The sequence below is a fragment of the Xyrauchen texanus genome, chromosome 28 (genome assembly GCF_025860055.1).
Source record: "Xyrauchen texanus isolate HMW12.3.18 chromosome 28, RBS_HiC_50CHRs, whole genome shotgun sequence".
NCBI classification, from domain to species: domain Eukaryota; kingdom Metazoa; phylum Chordata; class Actinopteri; order Cypriniformes; family Catostomidae; genus Xyrauchen; species Xyrauchen texanus.
Window position 1 is genome coordinate 11,023,323 of NC_068303.1, and position 26,798 is coordinate 11,050,120.

The 26,798-nt window shown below is 37.1% G+C and overlaps 1 long non-coding RNA gene across 1 annotated transcript; it reads left to right on the forward strand.

The window, feature by feature from the left end:
* The first annotated feature begins 23,451 nt into the window (after positions 1-23,451).
* LOC127622442 (uncharacterized) lies at positions 23,452-26,369 on the forward strand. The gene is made up of 4 exons (XR_007967973.1): positions 23,452-23,688; positions 24,143-24,267; positions 25,152-25,264; positions 25,835-26,369. It is a non-coding gene; the product is annotated as an uncharacterized LOC127622442 (long non-coding RNA).
* The last annotated feature ends 429 nt before the right edge of the window (positions 26,370-26,798 follow it).

Here is a 26,798-nt window from a genome sequence, read left to right on the forward strand (position 1 = left end):
GGCAAAATCATACAGATAACATTTCTGTATCTTCCAAGACTGTTTGAAAATAATGAAGGTTTCATTTATTTAAGAACTCCATATAGTCTTCTGCAGCTCATTGAAATACAATCAAGGTTGACTTAGAGAGTGAAAAGTCACTAATCATGGAAGTATGGGAGTGTGTGTATTGGGGGCAGGGTTGGATGTTTGTAGGAAAGACAGATAAAGAAACAGAAGAATGTGTTTATCTAATATATTAACATTGCTTAGGTAAGATCATTTCAATCTTATTTATTTATGTTTGCTGAGAAGATGGCCACTAACAATCATCCTGGAAGGAAATATGGAAATAACGTAAAAAATTAAGCTTTTCTTCAAACAGCTCAGTTCAAGAATCAGACTGCTTAATTTAATAGCTTGAGGCTGCCAATTACATTCAGGGGAGCAAGCAGTACACTGTCAATTTCATCCTGTTGGCTTGAGTATTAATTTCCAATGACTCTTGTTGCTTGGAGACCAGCATAAAGTTGGATTGCTTCAATGTTTATTTATCAGAGTGCTTTCAGCCAGTGGAGAGGAATAATGGTAGGCATACTTAAGATGGGAATAATGTCCTCAGTTCAGTGCAGTGAACTCACAGTCTGTACTGTGGCATTTCAAGATTAATGCAAAGATGTCTTGAATGAGAAAAAAGAAGCCAACAAGTACAGATCATCAATACTGATATTGAGCTGACACAGATTTCTCTTTTTTGATCGTTTATCTTCTGTTTGATGATGAAGACAAATATAATGCAATTAATCACTAGAATAAAGTCATAAAGGGGAACATGGTCCATTATAAGAGTTGTTAGTTCACCAAACAAATAAAGCTAATTTCCAACACTTTCTAGCACCAAAAAGCGCATAAACGTATCATAAAAGTCATCCTTATGACAGTGGTTTAATAAATGTCTTCTGAAGCGATCCAATCGATTTCCGGTGAATACAGACCAACATGTAACACATATTTACTGTGCATCTTGCCATTGCAATCTCTAGGCACAATCATGATTTCAAGCTCCATTACACTTCCTTGTGCTTGACGCATGCACAGAGTGCCAGAGTAGATGGCTCTAGGAAGTGTAATCAAGCATGAAATCACAATAGCCAAGGAGACAGCAGATGTCAAGATTTATAGGGAAAATTGAGTTACATTTTGGTCCGTTCTCACCCAAAACTGATTGGATTGCTTCAGAAGACATGGATAAAACCACTGAAGTATTATTACTTTTTTTCTTATAATTTTTTTTATCTTACTTTGAAATAAATCAAATCCCTTTATTGTCACTCAACCATATACACAAGTGCAACAGTGGGTGAAAGACTCGAGTGCAGTTCCAAGCAACATAGCAGTATGACACTTACAACAGACATCTGATTTACCAACCAACTACATGTAACACAATTTACACATCTTGTTACACAACTCAATATACAAGTATAAAATGTGAGTCCAGTCTGAGGCTAATAAAGTGCAGTGCTGATATATGTATCGTGAGCAATCAAGAGATCAAAAGTCTGATTACTTGGGGGAAGATGCTGTCATGAAGTCGGCTTTATGTGCTTTTTTGGAGCTTCAAAGTTTTGGACCCCCTTCACTTGCATTGTATGGACTTACAGAGCAGAGATGTTCTTCTAAAATTCTTCATTTGTGTTTTGCAGAAGAAAGAAAGTCATACATTTCTGGGATGGTATGAGAGTAAGTACATTATGAAAGAATAAATATTTTTGGGTGAACTATTCCTTTAAAAACTCATCAGACATAATGCTAAGAGTTGTTACTGACCATAGACATATCCACTAAATATTTACTTAACTTACAGTAATCAATAGATGTTGATAATGCAGTTATACAAAATTAAACTATATAAGAGCGCACATTGAATGTTGATTTAAAACTATTTTTACTAAAACATTACACCTCGATTACTAACCCTGCAATGCAATTTGTTAGACTATGTGGAATCTTGCTGTTGACCTTGCATTTCTGTTACTGGAGTGTGAAATGAAGCAGAGGATGGAAGAATTCAGCAGTCATTTAGGCACAGTGAGCAGAAATTCACAAGGCAGGATAGCAACTACATAGCACAGAGCAAGATAATGTCATAATATTAAGAAGGTTTTCAAGAGTCAACGGCTAATACTGTGTTAGTGTGGCATTTGCTTTGCCTGTAGCAACACCAAGGGTTTGTTGTTAACACTCCATTATCACGCCTGAAAATTCATGACAGGGACTCAGCTGTTCTGGCATAAATACACAGCAAAAATAGAAAAAGAAAGAAAAATGCAGCAAACTGCTGTTTGGGCAAAAACTCGGGACGAGTACAGGTGTTGAACTGTAATATTTAGTAAACTTAGTAAATCTTTGAAATAACTAATTAACACAAGAATGATGATTCCATCATTATTTACTTACCCTTCATGTCATGACTTTCCAAAACTGAATGTTTTCATTTTTTATTTTTGTAGAAACTTTTGAATCTATGCAGCTTTTTACGTACAACAAAATTTTTATAATAAATGTAAAATAATTGCACCAGTGTCATCAATTCCAAAACGGGATTAGCTTTGCATGTAAAGTAACAGAACGTGTCCTGGCATTTTTTAATTTTGGTCACAAAATGCAAGCTAGATGCAAATATCAGCAAAGGAGAAGATTATCAGTGAATAACTTCAATTTTGATTTCTCACACAAAGCTATTACATTGCTTCAAAAGTCTTGCAATACAGTGCAAAGTCGTATTGACTACTTTGATGATTTTTATTTTTAGGCCTTTTTTTGGAGCTTGACAGACATAGTCACTATGAAGTGTCATTGTATGGACAGAGCTGTGTAAAGAATCTTAAAAAAAAATCTGATCAATAGAAAAATGACAGCATATGGTTTCAGAACAACATGAGCATGAAACAATAATGACAGAAGTTAATTAATAAATTTTTGGTGAACTATTCTTTTAAACCCATTACAAAAAGAATGTATGAATGCAGTTCTGTGTAATAAGTATGGTGCATAGTATGCCATTTTCGTTTACCAATTAATTTGATTGCAACAAAAGGAATTACAATGGTTACAGATTAACAACATGAGCCTACTTTCGTGCCAGTGTTCAGTTGCTAAAATATCTGCCAGTGAATTGAGACAAGGGCAGAAAATAGTGTTACAGCTTAGCTTGAAGACATAGCTGTGATGGAAATGTATCTAGTGACTCAAATCAGTAGGTTATGTAAATACAACCAGATAAGTCCTGATCTATATTCAGTATCCGACACTGGTATCTAAATTCCTAAAGCAGGCCTGGCCTGACCTCACAGACCTGCAGGAAACAACAACAACACTTGCAACTCCATAAATCAATGGGAACCTTGATGAACTGTAGAGGCGTAATTGTTGCAAAAGTTGCCTCGTGCCTCAGCACTTTATTACTGACTGAACTTATCCTACATCTGCCATGAACACACACAACACTTAAAAGGCTAAATGAATTGATTTATGGCGACTTTGTCAAAAATTGGCTCCATAGTCTGTAAACATCCTGTCTATGCATAATGAAACAAATGAAGGGTTGAGATGCCATTATGCCTTCCTACTGTGAGAAGCAGTGTTATGATCGTTAACCAAAACGAAATGGGAAAATTTTGTTAACTGAGATAAAAATAAAAACTAACATAGGCCTAATTGGAAAAACTAAAACTAAACTTAAATACATTTTCTTAACTCCAAAACTAACTATAAATTACTAAATGATTTTAATTTGTGGTAAACAACCCACCTTCATGAACTGGGAACGACCCTAGGAAATTTACATGTTAAACATTTTTACAAAATATTTATCACACTACTGTAGCATATACAGTTGACAACGTATGAACTTTGGCAATGCTAAACAGCTAAAAACTCAAATAAATATATACTGAAATAAATATAACATCATTATATAAATGAAATTGGCTAAAAAAAATTTTTTTACAAAACTGAAACTATAAAACACTGAACAAAATTAAACCAAACTAAAACTAACAGTCATAGAATTGAAGCTAAGCTAAAAGGACAAACAATTAGTACGAGATGGCAAAATTGTTACATTTATTAGCATTATTATTATTACAACCACTACTACTACTACTACATTGAATATACAATTTTCTTATGGAGAAGTAATATATTTCTGTTGCATTTTTAATTTTTAAATTTGTTTTTTTTATAATTTTTTAATTTCACAAAGCTAGTTAATTTGAGCTTTTATTTTGACATCTTGGCGGAAAATCTGATGTTCACAGCTTCACTTCTCACCCCAGTTTGCAATATGGGCTAATGTGCTTATTAAATCGCAAAATGCTATAATTGAATTGTGTTAATATATGGTCAGCATGTTCATGTCATTAATACACACAGAGTGTGTTGCATTATATTAATGGTGCAGTTAGTGTATAAGCAGCGGCTTCTCACATTCACGTAATGTTGCAGCACACAGCTCAAGCAGAACATACAGTATAGTCTATTAGTTTTCAATTTAAGCATTTTGTGGTTTAATCATCCCACTAGGACATATCACAATTGTAATTTGATTAATTGTGCATTTATACATTAATTTCATCCCAGATATGTGGTATTCCATGACATTCCACGTTTTATAGTTAATTCCGTTTTTATGACTTGATTCCGCAATTCCGTCCATGTTTTCCGCAACATGGAAATCATAGGGCCCTACCATAAAGTTTAGCCCCATACCCAAACCCTAAACCTAACCATTGTTTTTTATAAAAATAAACACCACAGTAGAATTTTTTTTTCATGTGTCATGTTACAATTACACCATCTCATTTCACCAAACTAAATTAAAATTAAAAACTAAAATAATGAGGGCTGGAACCTGGCAATTACATACAAACATTCCTGCTGCAGCCCATCAGAATGACCTTTTAGGCAACCTTGTAGCACTTTGTCCAAAGAAAAAGACTCCCAAAATTACCCACTGAGAAACACCTGTTGGACGGATAACATGCATCTTAAAAACCTTTGACTGACAAAAAAGGAAATAGCACATGAAGTGGGATCAACTTGCAGCAATGTTAAATTCAGGTTGCCAAGTCGGTCATACTTACATACATGCGAAAAATCTGATCCTGAAAACTGGCATTAAATATGTGGGAATGAGTTCAATACAAAGAGATAACCAAATGAAATGTGTGAATTTCAAATATATCTGTCCTAGTAATACTGTACTGGTAAACTGCTTTTCACATCAGTAGTACAAATCAATACACTTGGATGAAAATTTGAGAACATTGACAGACATTTGAAACTACGGCATAGGCTTTAACTTTCTAATGCAATGCCAGAATCTCCTAGGGGGATCTCATTTGGCAACATTTTTTAAAATGACATTACATGGTTCATTACACAAATTGCGGCAGTTCCGAGGTGAAATGTATAGTTGATGGTGATCTGCTCATATTTGTACAAGGATATCAGAGTAAACATATTTGGATGAGGGAGAAACTAGAGATCCCTATATAACTTAACTTACATTTGCTTATGCAAAACAGGCAGTTAACTAGTTTACCCCAAATTGTTAACTAATTGTTTGTGCAAGCAGTATGTAAGCAGTTTTGGGAAATAAAAAATTAACGAATTAATTAACTACTTACTACGAATTACATCTTCTACAGTGTAATTAGATTGCTGTACTAATTACTCTGTCTGAAAAATAATTGCATTACTTACTACTAATTACTTTCTAAAACTCTTATCAATTTTGTCCAGATGAAAACTACAAGGATAGACATTCAAAGAATTTATGGGGCTGCATCAAATTAGAAAAAAATTTTAAACATTAGAAGTTACATTTCGGTTTTAAATTCACTATTGTTTTATATAGAATTATTCTGTTGTCTATTAAGTATTTAACACAATTACATCAGAAGTAACTGTAATTAAATTACTGAAAAATTAAGAGTAATCCCTATTTTACTTTTTTCAATGGAAACAAAATATTTGATTACAGTAATGAATTACTTAGTAATGCATTACACCCAACACTGTATGTAAGTGCCACTGCAGCTTAACTGCAACCGCAGGCTCACATTGTGCTTTCACAATGACAGCATTTCTGTTGCATAACAGTGTTACATACAGAAACTACAGTGATTTCTTTGTTACCACATTAAGTATAGGGCTATTTCATTTCAAAATGGGCATTAAATCTAGAGTGAGCTATTGAGAAAATGTACAAACTTCATTGTCATTTAGATGAGTAGGGGGATCATTTACATCCAAATGGTAATTCATTTACACTGAACCCCAAAAAGCAGGTCAATGTCTACTCTGTAGGCAGGTGTAGTTCACCCCATTAAAGAAATGTCATATATTACTGGTAGACAGATGCATGTTCAATGCGCTAGAACTGATGTTACAGTGACCCAAAATCTTTTATTATTTTCACCTTCATTTGACCCCATTATATGTTTATGTATAGAATTCTCCTAAAATATGAATATTTTGAGGAATATATTCTGGAAACCAATTAAGACAGAGCCTTTGTGTAATATAGTATAATTTAATTTTTTATCAATTTCAGTCTTGGTTGTTACATCTCCTTTCATCTAACAGGAAATTCATTTACAATGAGTGCACTTAGCTCAAACTTCATCATTGAAAATGGATTGTTATATTGGGTTGACATAGTATTTACTGAGTTTCAGCACTGATCTAACATCAGACGGATAATGCTGAATTAATAAAATCGACCCACTTTCTGCCTCCTGGGTAAACAGAATCTAAGTAGAAGTGTCTGTGCAGCTTTAATGTACTTTTCAGCCTGATCTCATGAAAATTATGTGACAGTGGCGACATTTTTCAAAATGATATTACATGGTTCATTACACATACATATTGCAGTTCCAAGGTGAAATGTTCACTTCGCTAAAAGAGAGTTAAATGTTCTCCCAAACAGATGGTTTTTAGGTTAATGCTGAATCGAGTTTTAATCCAATCTGCCTACCCTAAATCTTGATCCTAAACCCTAAAGTGATAGTGTCATAAAAAGCAAATGTTAGATGAAAAACAGAAGACGTCTTTAGGGTTAATGCTCTATCGACTTTTTAAATCAACAAAATGTAACCCTAAACCCTACCCTAAACTTTACCAATAGTGTCATAAAAAGCAAATGTCATATGAATAACACAATTGGTGAAGCAACCACATTTTGTGGTGTTTCTATGACAGGTGTTGGACAGCTCCTGGACTTGTTCCTTGGTCCTTTGCATTGCAAGTGTACAGCTTTATCATTTGAGTTATTGCAAGGGCTGCCACGATTATGAAATTTGGCTGACGATTAATTGTCAAACAAATAATTGCGATTATGATGATTAATTGTCTGTCTTATTATATTATATTATATTATATTATATTATATTATATTATATTATATTATATTATATTATATTATATTATATTGTAATACAAAACACTTTCCCGGACTTTCAGTTTCATTATACCACGGTGGTGGAATGACCTTCCCAACTCAATCCGGGAAGCTAACTCTCTCTCTCTATCTTTAAAAAAACGGCTAAAAACACATCTTTTCCAAAAGCACTTAACCGGTCACAAAAAAAAAAAAAAAAGATTTACATTTCTTGTTGCACTTAAATCTGTTTTGTATACTATTCTGATGATAGTGAAACTTTGTAGTATGGCACCTTTCGTACCACTGTCTCCTTAAGATGATTCACTTATGTTTTCCTCTTTTGTAAGTCGCTTTGGATAAAAGTGTCTGCCAAATGAATAAATGTAAATGTAAATAAAATATTATATTATATTATATTATATATAATTAAGTATGCAGTTGAAAAACATTTCTATCCCAAATTCTTCATTTTCACACATTACTTTAAGGCTCTCCGATTAAACCCATGAGCCCTTATTTCACATGAGAAAAGACAATTGAGATTCTGTATTCTTCATTCTATCACTAACATGCAGCTGGTACATAAACTGCATGTATGAATCTACAATGACAAATGACATTTGCCATTACATGCTCATTAAATTGTAGTGAAACTGGAGCACTTTGCATTCACTAAAATCCTCATTTATATTTTCGCAGGAGTTCTGAAGCAGTTAATCTTCACACACACTTCAGGAGCTGCAATCAGTGTGGTCCGCAGTGCGGCTCAGGTAAACAGTCTGAATACAATTAAATGAGACACTCAAATGCGTAATAATAACTAATAATAACAGTTTATTATTATTATTATTATTATTACTATAGAAGTGTAATATTTCTCTAAGAATTTATTAACTTGTTCATGGCATTGCTATAGGATCATAATCATAATTATGAGTCTAGACAAAAGACTTGTTTAAACTCAGCAAAAAAAGAAACATCCCTTTTTCAGGACACTGTATTTTAAAGATAATTTTGTTAAAATCTTTACAGATCTTTATTGTAAAGGGTTTAAACAATGTTTTCCATGCTTGTTCAATGAACCATAAAAAATTTATGAACATGCACCTGTGGAACATCATTAGGACACTAACAGCTTGCAGACAGTAGGCAAGTAAGGTCACAGTTATAAACATTTAGGACACTAAAGAGACCTTTCTATTGACTCTGAAAAACAACAAAAGAAAGATGCCCAGGTTCCCTGCTTTTCTGCATGAACCCTAATGCTGCATGGAGGCATGAGGACTGCAGATGTGGCCAGGGCAATAAATAGCAATGTCCGTACTGTGAGACGCCTAAGACAGTGCTACAGGGAGACAGGAAGGACCGTTGATCATCCTCACAGTTGTAGACCACATGTAACAATGCCCAACAACAACTGCCCAAGTTACACCAGGAATTCACAATCCCCCCATCAGTGCTCAGACTGTCCGCAATAGGCTGATAGAGGCTAGACTGAGGGATTGTAGGCTTGTTGTAAGACAGGTCCTTACCAGACATCACCAGCAACAATGTCACCTATGGGCACAAGCCCACCTTCACTGGACCAGACAGGAATGGCAAAACTGATGAATCATGGTTTTGTCTCACCAAGGGTGATGGTCGGACTGGCATTTATCATCGAAGGAATGAGAATTACACTGAGACCTGTAATCTGTAGCGGGATCGATTTAGAGGTGGAGGGTCTGTCATGGTCTGGGGCGGTGTGTCACAGCATCATCGGACTGAGCTTGTTGTCATTGTAGGCAATCTCAACGCTATGCGTTACAGGGAAGACATCCTCCTCCCTCATGTGTTACACTTCCTGCAGGCTCATCCTGACCATGACCCTCCAGCATGACAATGCCACCAGCCATACTGTTCTGTGCATGAAATGCCAGCCAATCATCACTTCAGTCCATTACGATGGACTTCAGAGAATGAACTGATGACAACTCCAACTGTAAGACATTGGATACTTCATATGCCACTGCCTGAACCTTGGACTTAGGATGGACCCCACCGAACCTAACAGAAATGACCTGCCAGTTGAACTGCGATGCAAATCATTGATCTCTGCCTGCATCCCCTTTGTCTGTTGATGGAATACACCCTTGAAATGGCATACATAGACTATAATGTAATTGCCAACAACAGCCTTCATCAGCCAACTAACAAAGGACAATGAATCTATGTGAACTTCTGCAGTTAATTCAGGATGGACTTCATTAGTCATTAATCTTACAGGTCATAAAAAAAGAAATTAAACACTGGACATTAACGCTTGCCTAGTTTACTAATCTTAAATCATGACCTGCACACATTAGTAAATAACTAATAATGGCATTATACTCATGCTGGTTAGCTTGAGGGGAACTGGCTCCCATAGTGATCCTGGTTTCTCACAAGGTTATTTTTCTCCCAGGAGTTCTAAATACAATTAATATTTAATTATATAATTATTTAATTTGTATACACAATTTACAATCATATTAAATAAAACTACACACTGATCACTAAGACTTTATAGATATTACAGTTTCATTTTCACAGTCTGTCTCCATGTTTACCAAGGACTTTTATACTGAAGTTTTCCCTCAGATTACATTTCCCAGAATCCACTGCCCTCATCACTTCCATCTGTTCCTCATCATCCTCACCTATCTTTCATTCCCTCATTAGTTCCTCCGGTGTATAAATACCCTCCAGTTTTGTTCATTCCTTTGGCAGTTCTCATCCTTTTAACACTTGTGTTAGTTTGTAGATATGGTTTATTGTTCTCCACATTGTTTTACATCTTCTTTAAAGCCTGCAAACTGATCCTTCGCCTCATCACTACCACATTACTTGACAGCCAGGTTGAAAATGAAATGAACATCAGGTTAAAGATTTTAGCATGTTTGGGTGTTAAAAATTGCTCAAGCTTAACATCCTTTTTTTTATATACTTAATCAACAGTATTGGAGATTACTGTTCAATGTGCAAAGCTTCAGACAAGAAGTGGAGGAAAAAAGAGATCAAAAGTGATTCAGAGTGATTCTGAGATAAGAGCACATGCGTTATACATGTGCTGCTGTTGTGCTTTCAGTTTTCAGTTGCTATTTAACCTGTCGTAATTTGTGCACTAACATGGCTAGTTTGTTATTGACAGTTCAGGATCTTTGATCAGGGTAATTTGATATGGTGCAACCATCCTAAGCAGAGCACCATGTGACCCAGGGTTAAACAGATCATAACCCATATCATCTGAAGGTTCTACCAACTAATTTATTTGCACTCTAAAACTCTGATTTATACTTTATGGTCTCAAGAAGATGTTCTTCGCTGAAGGTTGGAAAATAAATTTTTATTTTATTAACATGAAATAAAGATCCTAAAGATCATCATCTTAAAACAAAAATGTAACTTGCTTGGTGTACAGCACTGGCAATAATCTAACTGTTATTTATTGCTCATAATAAAGCCAGTTCTCTGAAATAAAATCATATGGCCACTGACTATTTTCTGGTGGGTAACAATGCACAGAGGGCAAATTAAACAATACAAATTTCACACCAAACTGAATTTAAGATGGTGGTGTTTTTGTTTTTCAAAAGTTAAGTAAATATATTAGATCCACTAAAATATAAACAGAAGCAAGTATTTTGAAACATACACAGACCATGTTGCATTTGCCTTAAAAACAAACGCTCCCAATTCAATGTGTGTCTAGTGATACAAATGTGCAATAACTTTCAAACATAAGGCTTAGTGGGTATAAAACTCATTAGTTAGTTTCCCTACTGAGGCTGATTCAAGCATGACTTTGGGATTAAACAGCTTTGGAATGCTATTGTCTAAGCAGTCTCTAAAACCGAAGCAGCACTTGGATAAGACCAGGTCCTTCTATGAAAACAAACCCTAAAGATAGGTATAACTCACTCTAATTTGACAGAATTAGGAGAGAGCCTGAAGATTAATGAAGTATAGTACATTAATCCATTCTCGCTTATGCTTGTCTATATATAGATATTTCATTATACATTTAAACAAGACTCTAGATTTCATAACATCTGAGTGTAATATTATATCTCTTTAAAATTGGTTTGAAAATCTCTTTAATTGCCACTTTAACCAGGCACATTTCATCCAAAGCAACTTTCACTGTTAGTATAGCAGTTCCTGTAGAGACATTTTAGGTTATGTGTCTTTCTCAAGGGCACAAAGGTGACAGAGCAACACCATGATCTCAGTGAAGGCCCTGAAATTCTTAATTCAGGGATAAAAAGAAGTTCAAACAGCCGAGCAACAGGGGGCATGGGTAGCTCAGTGGTAATGACGCTGGCTACCACCCCTGGAGTTCGCTAGTTTGAATCCCAGGGCGTGCTGTGTGACTCCAGCCAGGTCTCCTCAGCAACCACATTGGCCCCGTTGCTAGGGAGGGAAGAGTCACATGGAGTAACCTCCTCGTGGTCACTATAATGTGGTTCGTTCTCAGTGGAACACGTGGTGAGTTGGGCGTGTTTGCCACGGTGGATGCCGTGAAACCTCCACATTCTCTACATCTACATGACAATGTGCTCAACAAGCCACGTGTTGGATTCGTCCTCCGCCACCCGGATTGAGGTGAATCACTACGTGACCACAAGGACTTAAAAGCACATTGGGAATTGGGCATGCTAAATTGGGAGAAAAAGGGGAAAAAAAAAAAACAAATAAAAAACAAAACAGCTGAGCAACGGTATACTGTTTGCAAACATTCAGATACCCGCCACACCACTGTGAGAGGCATTTAGAAGTACATTTAAATATAAGGACGCTCAGTTAATAACAGATGTGATATTAAAATGTGTTATCAATGACTAAATGCCACTGTGGTGATGTGGGCATGGCCGAGCCATGTGTGAGTCCGAGAGAGGTAGAAGGGTAAGGATTCACACCTGTGGGAAATTCTCTCTAACAGCTGTTTGTGTTTGCAGTGAAAGCTGGGAGGGCTAAAAGGGGCAGTCCGAACACTACACAAACTGTATGAGTTTTTGGGGATTAAATAGATTCGCATTTACCATCTCTGTGGCAGCGGGGGCGTGGTCAAGCGCCCGTCCGAGGGAGAAAGCGGTAAGGGCGCTTGCACCTGAGCTAAATTATGTTTAACACCTGTCTCTAATTTCAGTGAGCATGGGGAGAGTGGCATCAAACGGGCACAGAACGGGAGAGAGAGAACAACGCGCCAATCTAGTGTTGGCATAAGACAGATCATATTAAGAGATTTATGTTATGCAGTGAAGTTTTGTTCTGTTCATGGAAACAAAGTTTGCAGGATATTGCTGTGATTATTAAAAGAACCCTTACTTCTGAAGAGCTCTGCGTCTTCGTTCCATCCTCCTTGTCAGACCTCTTCACAATCTCCAAACGGGTGGCTTGGTTCAACGATTTAATACAAAATTAAAGAATATGATTTATCAGTTTGTGCACGAAGACACTCGAAATTGGGTGAAAGTTGCTCGAGACCATATTATTTGCAGTTAGAGAGGTCCCGCAAAACTCCACGGGGTTCTCCACATTTGAATTATTGTACAGTCATCGACCATGCGGTATGCTCAATGTCTTATGGGAAAATTGGGAGAAGGGACCTTCAAACAGCAAAAATTAAATTCAATACATTCTTGACCTGAGAGCAAAACCACACACTGAAGCAATTGACACAGGAGAATTTGCTCCAGGCTCAAGAACATCAAAGCCGGCTGTGTAATAAGGATACTTGGCTATGGGAATTTGCACTGTCACAAGTTACGGAGGATGCTGTTATGATAGTGTGAAGGTAGGAGAAGGCAGACGTGAGGTTCGGGTCTAAATGCGGTTCTTTATTAGCAAGAAAATAATAATGACACAAACACAGGAACAAATGAAAGGTCCACGATGGGAAAAGAAACTAAAACACGGAAGAACATTCAGGGGCCACACAGGTTGGGAAAACATCCACGAATGGCAGGGTTACTTCGAACGAACACACGAAGGAACAAGAGTGAACATCAGAAAACATACCAAGAGACATCAGCAACGAACATGAAACGTCAACGATCGACAAAGGAAAGGGAAAACAGCGGGGTTTAAATAAACAGACACGATAATGACAAAATAACAAACAGGTGTGGACAGTAACACCAAGGCGACAGTGAAGAGGATCGGGAATGAAGGGAAGTGTAGTTTATCACACACGGACAGTGAGACTCAGGGTGGACAACAGGGAAAACGTGACATGGAACGGGATCGGTGACGGGTGGAACTGAAAACACGGAGAAGACAACAAGGAAACGTGACAAGTGAGACAGAGAACACAGGGCAGACAACAAGGGATCGTAACAGATGCCAGGTTGCAAAGAGAATTCTCCGACGTGTTCTTGCCTCTTCCCAGTCATACGAATCTCACAGAGCACCATATTGAAACAACCCCAGGGGCAGTGGTACGCAGTCTTCCCAACCATCAACCCATACACAAAAAAAAGTGATTTCGGAAGAATTAAAGGCCATGCTAAATATGGGTTAATAGAAGAATCCCACTGTGACTGGGCCACCTCGGTGGTGTTGGTTGCGAAGAGCGATGCCTCAATCCACTTATGTGTAGATTTTAGAAAAGTCAATGCAATGTCTAAATTTGATGCATACCCAATGCCTCGGATTGATGAGCTTGATCGGTTAGGCGCGGATTGCTTTTATTCAACACTGGATTTAAAAAAGGGATATTGGCAGATCCCTGTAAATTCCCATGTCCCGTGAAAAGACGGCATTTTCTACACCGTTTGGATTACACCAATATGTGATGCTTCCATTCAGTTTGTTCGGGACCCCGGCTACATTTCACGGGTTCATGGACAGAATACTCCGACCACATGCTGCTTATACCGTGGCACCTGCAGCATCTGAGGACAGTCCTGAGGTCATTGATATGAGTGGGACTCACGGCAAACCCAGAAAAGTGCGCAATAGGGCACGTGGAAGTACGGTATCTGCACTTCCACTTGGGTCATGGGCAGGTGCAACCCCAAATTGATAAAACCGCATTAATCGCAAACTGTCCGAGACCTAAGACCAAAAAAGAGGTGAGACAGTTCCTGGGGCTGGCTGGCTATTATTGTAGGTTTGTGCCTAATAATTTGACCGTCACCAGTCCGCTGACTGATCTAACTAATAAGGGGCACCAGATCCGTTCCAGTGGACGGAGCCATGTCAGAGAGAGAGAGAGAGAGAGAGATGCATGCATAAATGTTTGCTTAGGCAAGTTCTTGCGAACCACTCAAATTAATGTAAAAACACCTTTTTGGCCAGATTTTGTTCTAGATGACATCACAGTTGTTTGTTCTTCGATTTCGTAGGAAGTATATCGGGCCTTAACTCAGTGACTTAGCAGTGACTGGGAAACTTGTTTTGAACTGGCCCTGCAATCATATTGTTATGTTAAAATGCATTCTCATACCCTAATTGCAACAATTAATTAGCCTTTCTTAGGTTGATTTCCCTAAATAATGTACACACTAGATCTCTGTGAAAAAAACCTTTGTTTGTGTGAGTACCCCTAACAGCCCAACATATAAACATTGGCTCAACCAATGGCATGAATTTGCAGCATTTGCATTTGTAAATATCCAGGTTCAGAGTGACCAGTGGTAAAATAAAAATAAATTATTTTACTCGGCTTCTTAGGAAAGCTCTTTTGTTATACAACCCCAACGACATCCAACAATATAGGTTAGTGCATTAAAAACAATGTTCCAATTAATTCAACTGGACTTTTTACATGCATCAGAAGCCATTGACAGAAGAATGAATACTGCTCTTAAATGTTTGTGGGATTCACTCTGCAGCCAGTCATATGTGACAAACATCACAAACAACCTTCTTCAAGTAATTGGATGCATTCAAAAACATCTGAAGCCACAATAGGATTAGTGACTGTGTTAATGGCCCCACTAACAAAATTATCATATCAACCAATGACACTGTTTTCTTTTTAACAGGTATGCATAATAATTGAATTTGAATGGCCTGTATTTAGAATTGAGACATTTAAATGGGTGAAGCTCTGAGAAATGTGCAATTATTTTGTTACTGACTTTATTAGGTTCATTAATTAAACAGGTGTTGTTTCCATGTTTACATTCAAGAACACACTGTCAATGTCTTACCCCCACCATAATGACTGGTCCATCTATCAAGGTAGTTGTTATTTATCAAGACTCAAAATGAGATCATGCTTCGATTCAATTACATCAAATAATAACATCCAAACCTATGTTAAAGTGATGAGATATGTATACCATGCCAATTAAGCGAAAAGAGTATTGTTCTGACTTGTTCCAGTAAAAGATTTTAAAATGCTCCTTTTTCCAAAAAGCATTGCATCTGACAGATGCTTACAGCAGAGGAGATAACGCTTTAACATCCCTCTAAATTTTGGTTTGTTTACATGATTTTCAGAGATCAAACCCACTGTCAACTGTCTCTCAGCAGGCATACTGGATTGGACGTGCAGAACTTGGAGATTAGTTGGCAGCGATGTGTGCAGACTCGTTTATAACAGTCTTATCAACACTCCTGGGATTTAATTGCTGCTATTTTTTTCAGTGCACACTTTACATTACATGTATTATGTTCATATTAGTGTAATGCAGAGGTTTTTTTTAAATCTTTACCTTTAAAAATGAAAAATTATAGTTATATGCTTGTGTTGTTATTTAAGGAAGCATTTAAAAAAGGTATACCAGACATTTAGAAAAATATGCACTGGTCAAGCTCATGCACTTAAACTTTACAATGAAGACTTTAGACAACGGCTAACAGGATGGATGGAACCTAACAGGATGGAAATAAAGAATAAATAGTTATCCATTGCCCAAGGTATTGAGAATACACTTACATGAGGGTGTCAACTTGAAGTTATGACTGTAGTTTTTTTTAGCCATATTTTTAAATGTTGATATTATCATACAGACTTCTTTTATTAAGTCAAACGGGATGAAATGTTCAAAGGAATAATCCGGGTTCAATATAAAGTAATCTCAATCGACAGCATTTGTGGCATATTGATGATTACCACAAAAATTATTTCAACTCATCCCTCCTTTTCTTTAAAAAAAGCTACAAATTTAAGTTGCAGTGAGCCACTTACTGATGAAAGTGAATGGGGCCAATTTTTGAAGGGTTTAAAGACAGAATTGTGAAGCTTATAATTTGATAAAAGCACTAACGTCAATTCTTTAAACTCATGTATTATTTGAGCTGTAAATTAGTTTAAACATAACTTTTAGGGTTTGTTGACATAACATCGTCATAGCAATGAAGTTGCAAAACTGGCTGTAGCTTTACATAGAAAACTTTAGTAAGCGATTATATCACACTAAAATCATGTCATCGTGCATATTGTTTTTCTCTTGTGGCCATACTTTTGAAACAGAGAGTATTTTAATGTTTACGGATGTAAACGTACAGAATGATTTTGATATTGAGGAAAACCATATTCATTGAAATTAAATAAATATTTCCAAGAAAACATGTTTTGAAAGGAAACAATGAATAAACACTTTGAATGTGTCTTAAAAAAGGGCAAAATCCACTCAAAACCAAAGTAATGAAGTTGTTTAGAATTCAACTTTGTGATATAAGAAAACTAAACAATATGATTTCCATCAATGAATATAAGGTGTTAGTTTGGTTATCCATTATATAAATGACATGAAAATGTAGGCTTGTGAACATCCATCCATCCATCCATCCATCGTCAACCGCTTATCCTGTGTACAGGGTCGCGGGGCTTGTGAACATAGTTTATATATGTTATCAATTATTGTTGCATGCAGTATGTGTAACACGGGCACTGAAATATAAAGTGTCACCAACCCCATTTATCTAAATCAATTTATCCTGATGTAAAGTGTGTTTCGACCACGTACATTGCCTTTAAGAACCCGTGAAAGGTGATGCCATGTTTCGCTCACTCTCGCCCTGAACAGAAATAGCCGCAATGAGGTAATGTGTGCAGCGGTGTTGCTCCACGCGCGCGGAAGGCTATGGAACGCCAGGCAGGTCAAATATACGCGAATTTTAACACGTAGACAACGCGTAGACAACACGTGAACAACACGTTGTTTGCACGTTGTCAACGTGTTGTCTACGCGTTGTCTACGTGTTAACTTTTCACGCGTTGTTTACGTGTTGTTAACGTGTTGTTTACGTGTTGTTAACGTCGACAACGTGTTGTTAACGCGTTGACAACGCGTTAACAACACGTAAACAACGTGTCGATTTCATGTGATTCTGAGCCATTTGGCCACTTGTCCAGTTTGAAGGGGTGAGTGTTGCACTTTTCCATTGGCTGCTGAGTAGTAGGGTTAAACCATTTCTGTAAGCCTGGGGGTTTGCCTGCCACTATTTAACATACTAAGGATCCTCTAATTTCTTGGTCCTTTTCTTCCATTTGTGTGTAGCCTATAAAAATGTAATATTTGGATTGCAGTTTTAGGACTTAAAATAAATTATTATTATTATTTTCATCAAGATAAATTGCCACTTTTGCTCCTTTACTGCCTATTTTGTTAAACAAACACATTAGAGGGAATTCATGCTTTTTACACCATTCAGCAACTTTAGTTTTTTATCTTAAAAATCATTAACAGTTGTGCGGGGAAAAACTAACAGCAGTGGTACTCATTTAATGTTGGTGTAGGATACAGACCATTGTAATAAATACTGTATATGTCTTTTGAAAACAACATGAACCTTTTTCAGCATTTTAATTTAATGTAGGGCTTTGACCAGCAGAGGGCACAATGTGACTAATTATGGGGCTTGTTAAAACCTAAACGGACCTCTTTTTGTTTAGACCAGGGGTGACCAACCCTGGTCCTGGAGAGCTACCTTCCTGCAGAGTTTAGATCCAACCCTAATCAAACACACCTGAACCAGTTTATCAAGGTCTTTAGGATTACTTGAAAATGACAGGCAGGTGTGTTGGAGCTAAACTCAGCAGGAAGGTAGCTCTCCAGGAGCAGGGTTGGTCTCCCTGGTTTAGATATTAAGCACTCAGACATATGTACACAGGTGATATTACCCATTTTGATGAAATGTACAGCCTTCCAAAGACTGTCAGGATTAGAATGAAAGTTTGTAATTAGGTTAGATAGTAACTGATTTGACTTTCCTGACAGCAGATGTACACTACTGTGCCAAACTCCTAGGTCATCCTTAAAATTCTTATTAAAGCCTAAAACCTTATTAAAGCCAGTTTATTATTCCCATCTTTTAGTGGAGCTAAAATATTCTGTTTAGAACCTGCCTTAATGTTAGCCCTGCACCAGCTTGTTGCATAAGTTAGGACCTCTTCTATAGACAAAGAGGGAAGATCATTAAAATGCTGGGTATGCTAATGCTTATGCCGGATCAGAGGCCAAAATAGGCCAGTGTTTAAGAATAGTGTTCTGACAGAGTAAATTTTACCCTATTTGACACTTTTTTGTAAAAGATCAAACTAGAATTTAAATGCACCTTGGTAAGCCTCATCAACACACTGTAAAGAGGAGGCTCTGTCCCAAAAGCTTTATTTTTCATTGCAGCAGCTTTATCAATTAGTTCCTCATTAGAATGACATCTGAGCTCTTGGGTAAACCATATTCCTGGCTAGTGCAGATTGTAGTCTTATCTATTATATTTTTATATGAGGCTGCCACTGCATAATTCGATTCACATATCCAAAAAAGACAAACGTTTATGATCATATTCAACTGAGAACGTAAGGTCAGGAGGTGTCTGTTAGTGTTAAAAACATAACTGTGTAAAATAGTTATTCTATGAAACGGCTGCCATTTGTGTCCGCAACGTTTGATGAGATGCATAAGGCACAAAAAATGTCCCAAAGTGTGTTTCCAAAGCTTAAAATTATTAAATGATGTGTTCTTGTTAACATGATATATGATAAAATACTATTCTTAAAGAGTAGCATACTATTTTTAATCATTTTTCATTCAGTACATGTCCAATTTCACATGTCCGTGTTGACCAACATGACATTTGCATCTAAAATATCACCAAATAAGTTATACATTTTTTTCAAACATTTATTATTTTCAGGATTTTATGTGTGTCCCTGTATATATGAGATATATTTATTCAAAATAAATCGTATTTTTGGGTAAATATTTTATGATTTGTGTCCGTCCCTCAGTTTGACTTACCACCTGTCACACTAACTTGTTTTATCTATAAATAATGTACTGTTGCTTTAAATGACATCACAAAGTGGAAATGACATAATTTGAGCCTTATAGCCACCATGAACAAAAGCAGGCAAGTACTGACATTCTTTTACTTTGTTTATTTGTTGCTTTTTCATGTTAGGCAGTGTCCGTCAAGCTCAAACCAACCACCCCATCATGGAAAATAGATAGGGAAAACTGTTTTTTATTACATTTTTTACATTATTAATGCAAAGAAAATTATATTATAATATTTCAGATTGAATGCATTTATTCTATGTGAGGAATTTGACCACATGTGAGATCTGCAGCCATTTTGGGATGAAATGTACCACCCCATCACATGTTTTATTGTGACGTGGTGGTAAGGGATGTGATGGGGTGGTTCTGCTTCCTGTCTTGGTTCACTCACTCACTTACTATCACTTACTATCTCTTTCAGTCAGTCAGTCAGTCAGTCAGTCACTCACTCACTCACTATATCTTTCAGTCAGTCACTCACTCACTCACTCATCACTCACTCACTCACTCACTCACTCACTCATCACTCACTATATCTTTCAGTCAGTCACTCACTCACTCACTCACTCATCACTCACTATATCTTTCAGTCAGTCACTCACTCACTCACTCACTCACTCACTATATCTTTCAGTCAGTCACTCACTCACTCACTCACTATATCTTTCAGTCAGTCACTCACTCACTCACTCACTATATCTTTCAGTCAGTCACTCACTCACTCACTCACTCACTATATCTTTCAGTCAGTCACTCACTCACTCACTCACTCACTCACTCACTATATCTTTCAGTCAGTCAGTCAGTCAGTCACTCACTCACTCACTCACTCACTCACTCACTCACTATATCTTTCAGTCACTCACTCACTCACTCACTCACTCACTCACTCACTCACTATATCTTTCAGTCAGTCAGTCAGTCAGTCACTCATCACTCACTATATCTTTCAGTCACTCACTCACTCACTCACTCACTCACTCACTCACTATATCTTTCAGTCAGTCAGTCACTCATCACTCACTATATCTTTCAGTCAGTCACTCACTCACTCACTCACTCACTCATCACTCACTATATCTTTCAGTCAGTCACTCACTCACTCACTCACTATATATTTCACTCACTCACTCACTCACTCACTCACTCATCACTCACTCACTCATCACTCACTATATCTTTCACTCACTCACTCACTCACTCACTCACTCACTATATCTTTCAGTCAGTCAGTCACTCACTCACTCACTCACTATATCTTTCAGTCAGTCACTCACTCACTCACTCACTATATCTTTCAGTCAGTCAGTCACTCACTCACTCACTCACTCACTCACTATATCTTTCAGTCACTCTCTCACTCACTCACTCTCTCACTATCTCTTTCACTGACTCATCATTTATGTTTTTTATTTATTGTACAACTTCCTTTTATACAGTTGAATGCAAAAAGTATCGTGATGTATATGAACAAAGTCTAGAAAATGTTCTTTCATTATTACAAGGAATAAATTGTTCAAAAATTGTTTGTTAATAATTTTTTTGTAAAATGTTCAAAATATCATTGGTTCTAAAGTTTGCATCCCCATTTCTGAATGTAATAGCAATGTTCTCAAATAATATCTTTGTATCTTTTTCCATTAAATGTTCATCCAACCTCTTTGGGTACTCTTTGAGCAGCTTTTTTTGTAGTTTAGAGGGATGTGTGGATGCGACTCTCCCATTCACCATTATGATGCTCTTTTCAGGTATTCAGAGCATGACCAAAGTTTTCCATTACATCTCCAATTTTAATGTTTCCCATCCCCCAGTTTTATAAAGGTTAAAACCAGCAGTTCATATAGAGAAACACTTTGTCCATACCACCCTGTAACAGTGAACCACCCCGCCACATCAGTTACCACCCTGTCACAGGGTCATTTTGTTAAAATTTTATGGAATGGAAATGAAATGTTACAGAAATGAATGTTGAATGATGTTCTTGTTGTGTGGACTAATCAGATAAATGTAACTTTATTTGTATTTTTTAAGTGAATTTGTTTTTTCAGTACAAACAATGAGGCCATTGAAATGTCAAATTCATATTTCAAGATTAAAAATCTAAGAATACATTTTTTTTATTAAATTACAGACTTTCTATTGATGGTTTCCAAAAAGGACATTTTACTATTAGGAAAACATTAGATTTTAAAAATCTATTTCTTGTATTACTACTCTAACGGGGTGGTACAAGAAAGGCTCCCTTGCCTGAATAAAAAGGATAATATTAATAAGGATTTTGTGCCTGAGGTGGAAAAATATGTATTTTTTGGAGGATTAACATATCTTTCAACTTGTAGGTTTAAAAAAAAAATTTGTTCTTCATGAAAAATTAGTGGAAATGGCACCCGTTTGGTAAAAACAAAAACATATAAATTATCATATTCCAGTGCAAAAGTAGAACCCATTAATGTTCCTTTACATTGTAGGAAGAAAACTTCAATGAAGGAGAAGTAGTTCAGTTTAAGGACCAAATCAGCTCACAAATAAATGTACAGGGTTGTAGTGCTTCCTCAGTGCAGTCTTAAATAATACTCAAGAGCCTCAAGACCTCTTACAAGGAAGATATTTGTGTAGAGGCTTTCCACATCTAAAGTGGCCAGAATAACATCATTGGGTAACTTTTTTAATGTTGATATCTTGTTGAATAAATCAATCTTTAATATATGATGGAAGCCTCTGAACAGATGGTTTAAGAAAATGATCAAAATAGTTAATTAAAAGATAATGGTCTCTAGTAGACAATCATTGATGGCTACAATAGGTTGGGCTTTGGGTTTAACCAACCAAGTAGAGCAACTGTTGCAGGAAGCATGATATAATTGTTAAGCTGTGGCCTATCACTCATTGCCTAGATTATATCTGCTCATATTTGGCTGCTTCAACTCAGTTTTGATTATACTGAATTCTCAGTAAATTATTATAATTACACAATTTGTGATTATGTCTTACATTTAACTAACTGTGCATCAGGACACTTATTATAAATTAGGTAGCCTATATTCCAATTATTTTTAACTACCTAAAATCAGTGCATATAACCTTAAACATTTGGATCTTCTGATACTGGTTTCTAGTGTTGTAATACAAGTGCAAGTGTTACAGGCTGCTTAATTGCTTGTTAAGCTGCAGCCAATCACAACACTGCCTCCCTCCTCCACTCATTTGCAGCCTCTTTGATCTGTGCGTGAGACCTGCGCGGCTTGCTTCAGTCCGGTTGTTTGGATGCGGACGGTGCAGTATGCTGAATCGCGAAGATTACATGAGTAACAGATATAATCATATAATTGAACGAATTCAGAACAGACAGGAGCAGCCGAGTTCTTCTGAGAGTCTTGTAGAAAGGTGAGTACTTTGAATTAGCTGGGAAATATCTGTAAAGGACCCCAATTCACCGTGTGTTTCAAAAGGTATAACGTGAAGTTTGCGTTCCTCATGCAACTTTATTAATGTTATTGGAGTCTCCTCTTAACCATAATAAACATTTGACGGAGTAATTTAAGTAAATCATGTTAAAGTGGTGTTAATAATATATTCTGCGTCTCGGTGAATTTCATTGGGGTTGAAGTGTGTGTTGTAGTGTTTGCCAACATTAGCCTAACTATGTAGCAAGCTAACTTAGCAAAATGCAATGCGTGGAAATGGCACCTTTTGATAGAAACATTACTGCAGTTAAAGGTTTTAATAATTGGAGGACTGCACTCACGTTGAATGTTTCAGCAGCTCAGTTTAAAATATTTATTGATGGCAGTGGAATTATGGTCTGTCAGTAACGTTATCTAACTTTCATCCTGCCTTCGAGTAACATGTCATATTATTGATTGTTTAATCTTTGAATGTAGCATTCTTTGTCAAGTGAACGCAAGATCTCTGTATAAGACATGACACCTTGTTGACATCACCATTTCCATGCTTTGGGAAAGGATCGCTTCCCCTGGCCAGGCCCCCAACTGTGAACAGGTCGGTGTGACTGTAGCTGTATGGTGGTCATTGTCGTTTGTCACCCATCAGTTGTAGATCTATTTGGTCAAATTTGTGTGTTGTATCATGTTTAGATGTCAGTTGACTGGTTTAGTTATCCTTTGTCAGGCAGCCATTTGTGGGGCAAGGAGCTGGATTTTCCATATACATCAGATTTATATGAGATGCTTTACATGGCTTTTGTATTCAGCCAAAATTCTGCCTCACTGCAAACAAGCGCCATCTAAGTTTAACATGGTACATCTTATGATTAAAGCAGCCGAGGATGTCCTAAAATGACCACTTTGCGTGTATAATATTTAATAGGCCTATTTTAACATCAACTAACCACTTGCCATTAGTTATGGATATGTTATGTATGTTTTTCTGGACATGGTCTATATAGGCTTTTGGCTTTGCATTTCCGGTCTCACATTTTCTGTCACTTTTTCAGGCTGAGGATGTTCAGACAAAATACTCCCATTAGAGGACCAAAGCGAAGGGGGCAAACAAGACTTGCAACTTTCAGAGTTGGTCTCTTCCTCCATCCTGCTATGGAAACATTCCACCCACATAAAGGTATGTTTAATTACGTATGCATTGTAGTGTTACGCTGTGGCACATTGATGGGAACCACAAGCTCATCAGGTATATGCAGATGATAAATTAGTTACAGTGAGACTAAACACTCAACTAACACTGTCTGTAAACGGCCCCTCTGTGCAGTCTGAATCAAAACATGATCATGCACTGGAGGAAGGATTGTTGACGGCTTTTCCACACAGAGAAGATTAGTGAATCAATCCGAAGTTGAATGGTTAACGTTAGTATCATGAACACCGCTGCGCAAATCTGTTCAACACAATGCTGTCAATTTCTGAGACCCACTTTCAATTAAATTAGTAAGCATGTACGGAGCCTAGTTAATAAGGATAGTTATGTTAAGAATAGCCTACAGCTGGGTGGCCGAGGTTAGCACAATGTACATAGCTACTAGTCAATATCAATTGCCACCTACACCCCGGGCCGTTCACCACAGTTAGCCATTCTGTTTAAAACACTGCATTACGTACAAAATTGCACGTATGTGTAATGAATGTTACCGTGCTCACACGGTGTGCGAGTGAAAATCATTAGTTGCTTTTATATACAGTCTGTTTGTTGCACTTGATAATGATAACCCTGTGAAATTTTTGTAGCGGCAGTCATAATTCAGGAGCAGCGACGTGCCGAATAGGGGGAACACTGGTTTATGTGTACACCACCAACTGTCTGGCGCTGCACTTCCAAGTTCTGCCTCTTTTGTTCTGTCGACATTAAGTTACCAATTAACATTTAGGGAATCCATTCGGAATCCTCCACTTCCGCATCGCAATGCATCAAAGTATTGATTTATTTACTTATTTCCCCCCCACCCCTACTAACCACAGTGGTATTGATAAACATTTATTTTTCTCCTGTAGACTGCTGTATGGAATGTCCAGTGCATAGAGAGAACTTCGCAGTGGGAGAGCCAGACAGACATCTACCCTGTAACCACTTTCATTCAGAATGTATTGTACCATGGCTGGAAATGGTGAGTCGTCATAACAAAGAGAGTTGTGCTTTTGTAAAATAAACAAACAAAACAGATCCTTAATGACATTTAGTACTTTATATGATATTCACACTGCTCAATTCAGGTATTAGGACCTAAAGGAATTTAGAACATGCTTTGGCTACCTGGTAGAAACATTTATATGGGGTCGACTCAAACATTTCCTATTGTTTATTGTAATGAAGGAACAGAGTGTTGCCCAGTGCAAATATGTGGCTAATTAATGTGTTAATAGTTTGGAGAGGAATGGAGGTTAATGGCACAGAACAATAAGCTCTTATATAGAATTTTGCCAGCTTTACCTTTAGAATTGCCTTAAAGGAATGTCAAATTACAATCAACTATACATTATTAGATGCTAAATTAATCACCAATGCTGAAGTTGCCCTACTATACCAGTCATTTAACATTAGCAGTGGAGGATTTTGCTGAGGTATATTTGACTTGCCAGACAATGGTCAAAGAACAGCATGAGCATTGTGTGAAATAGGACTAAAATAAAACTGCCCAAATCTAATGTAAACTATATTCTGTTCTATGGCCACACAGCATGTCCAGTGTGCAGGAAGAGTTTAAACGGAGAAGACGGCAGCAGCCAGACCCCATCAGAATATCTGCCCTCTCCATGGATGCCGCAAACAGGAGAGATTGTCCTTCTGAGACACCAGTCATCCCTCGGTTCTTCACGCCTACATCAAACACGCCGAGAAGACAAAGCGCTTGTCACGTTCTCTTTGCTATCTGTTGCAGTCATAATCATCTCAGTCTGATATTCCTTTGTATTTCTTTGTATTTGTTTAATTTATTTAATGCCTTTCTGCACCATGTAAACTGTTACCAATACAGGCGTCCTAACAGTCGGTTGAGTTCAAGCCCATGTCTTCACCTCTCAAGCAACTCCATCTTTCTTGACATGCACTGCGGCAATATGCTATTATGGGGAAATGCCAGACTTTATATCATACCATGTCCTCTTTACACATCAGAAAATTTGCTAATCCTGCAACTGAGCACTACATTTACATTTATGCATTTGGCAGACGCTTTTATCCAAAGCGACTTACAGTGCACTTATTACAGGGACAATCCCCCAGAGCAACCTAGAGTTAAGTGCCTTGCTCAAGGACACAATGGTGGTGGCTGTGGGGCTCGAACCAGTGATCTTCTGATTACCAGTTTACCAGTTATGTGGTGTAGACCACTACACCACCACCACTGGTGGTGACTACAGCATATGGATGGCTGTAGGGGTTACTTCACTTGGCATTTACAGGGTCTGGACCGAACAATATGAACACAATATTGCCCTGAAATAAATGATATGTTTATGAAGGATATAATATATTTTGAGATTTTTGTCAGGAAGATCTTGATTGATCTCTGGTTACTTATTCTGGTGGTGTTTTATTGGATTGCATTATAAAACCATGGGCCAATGACTGGGTGATGGGCAATCGATGGGGTATCTTTAAAATGTTATGTTTGTGAAATAAAAAAAACCTTTCTCATGATT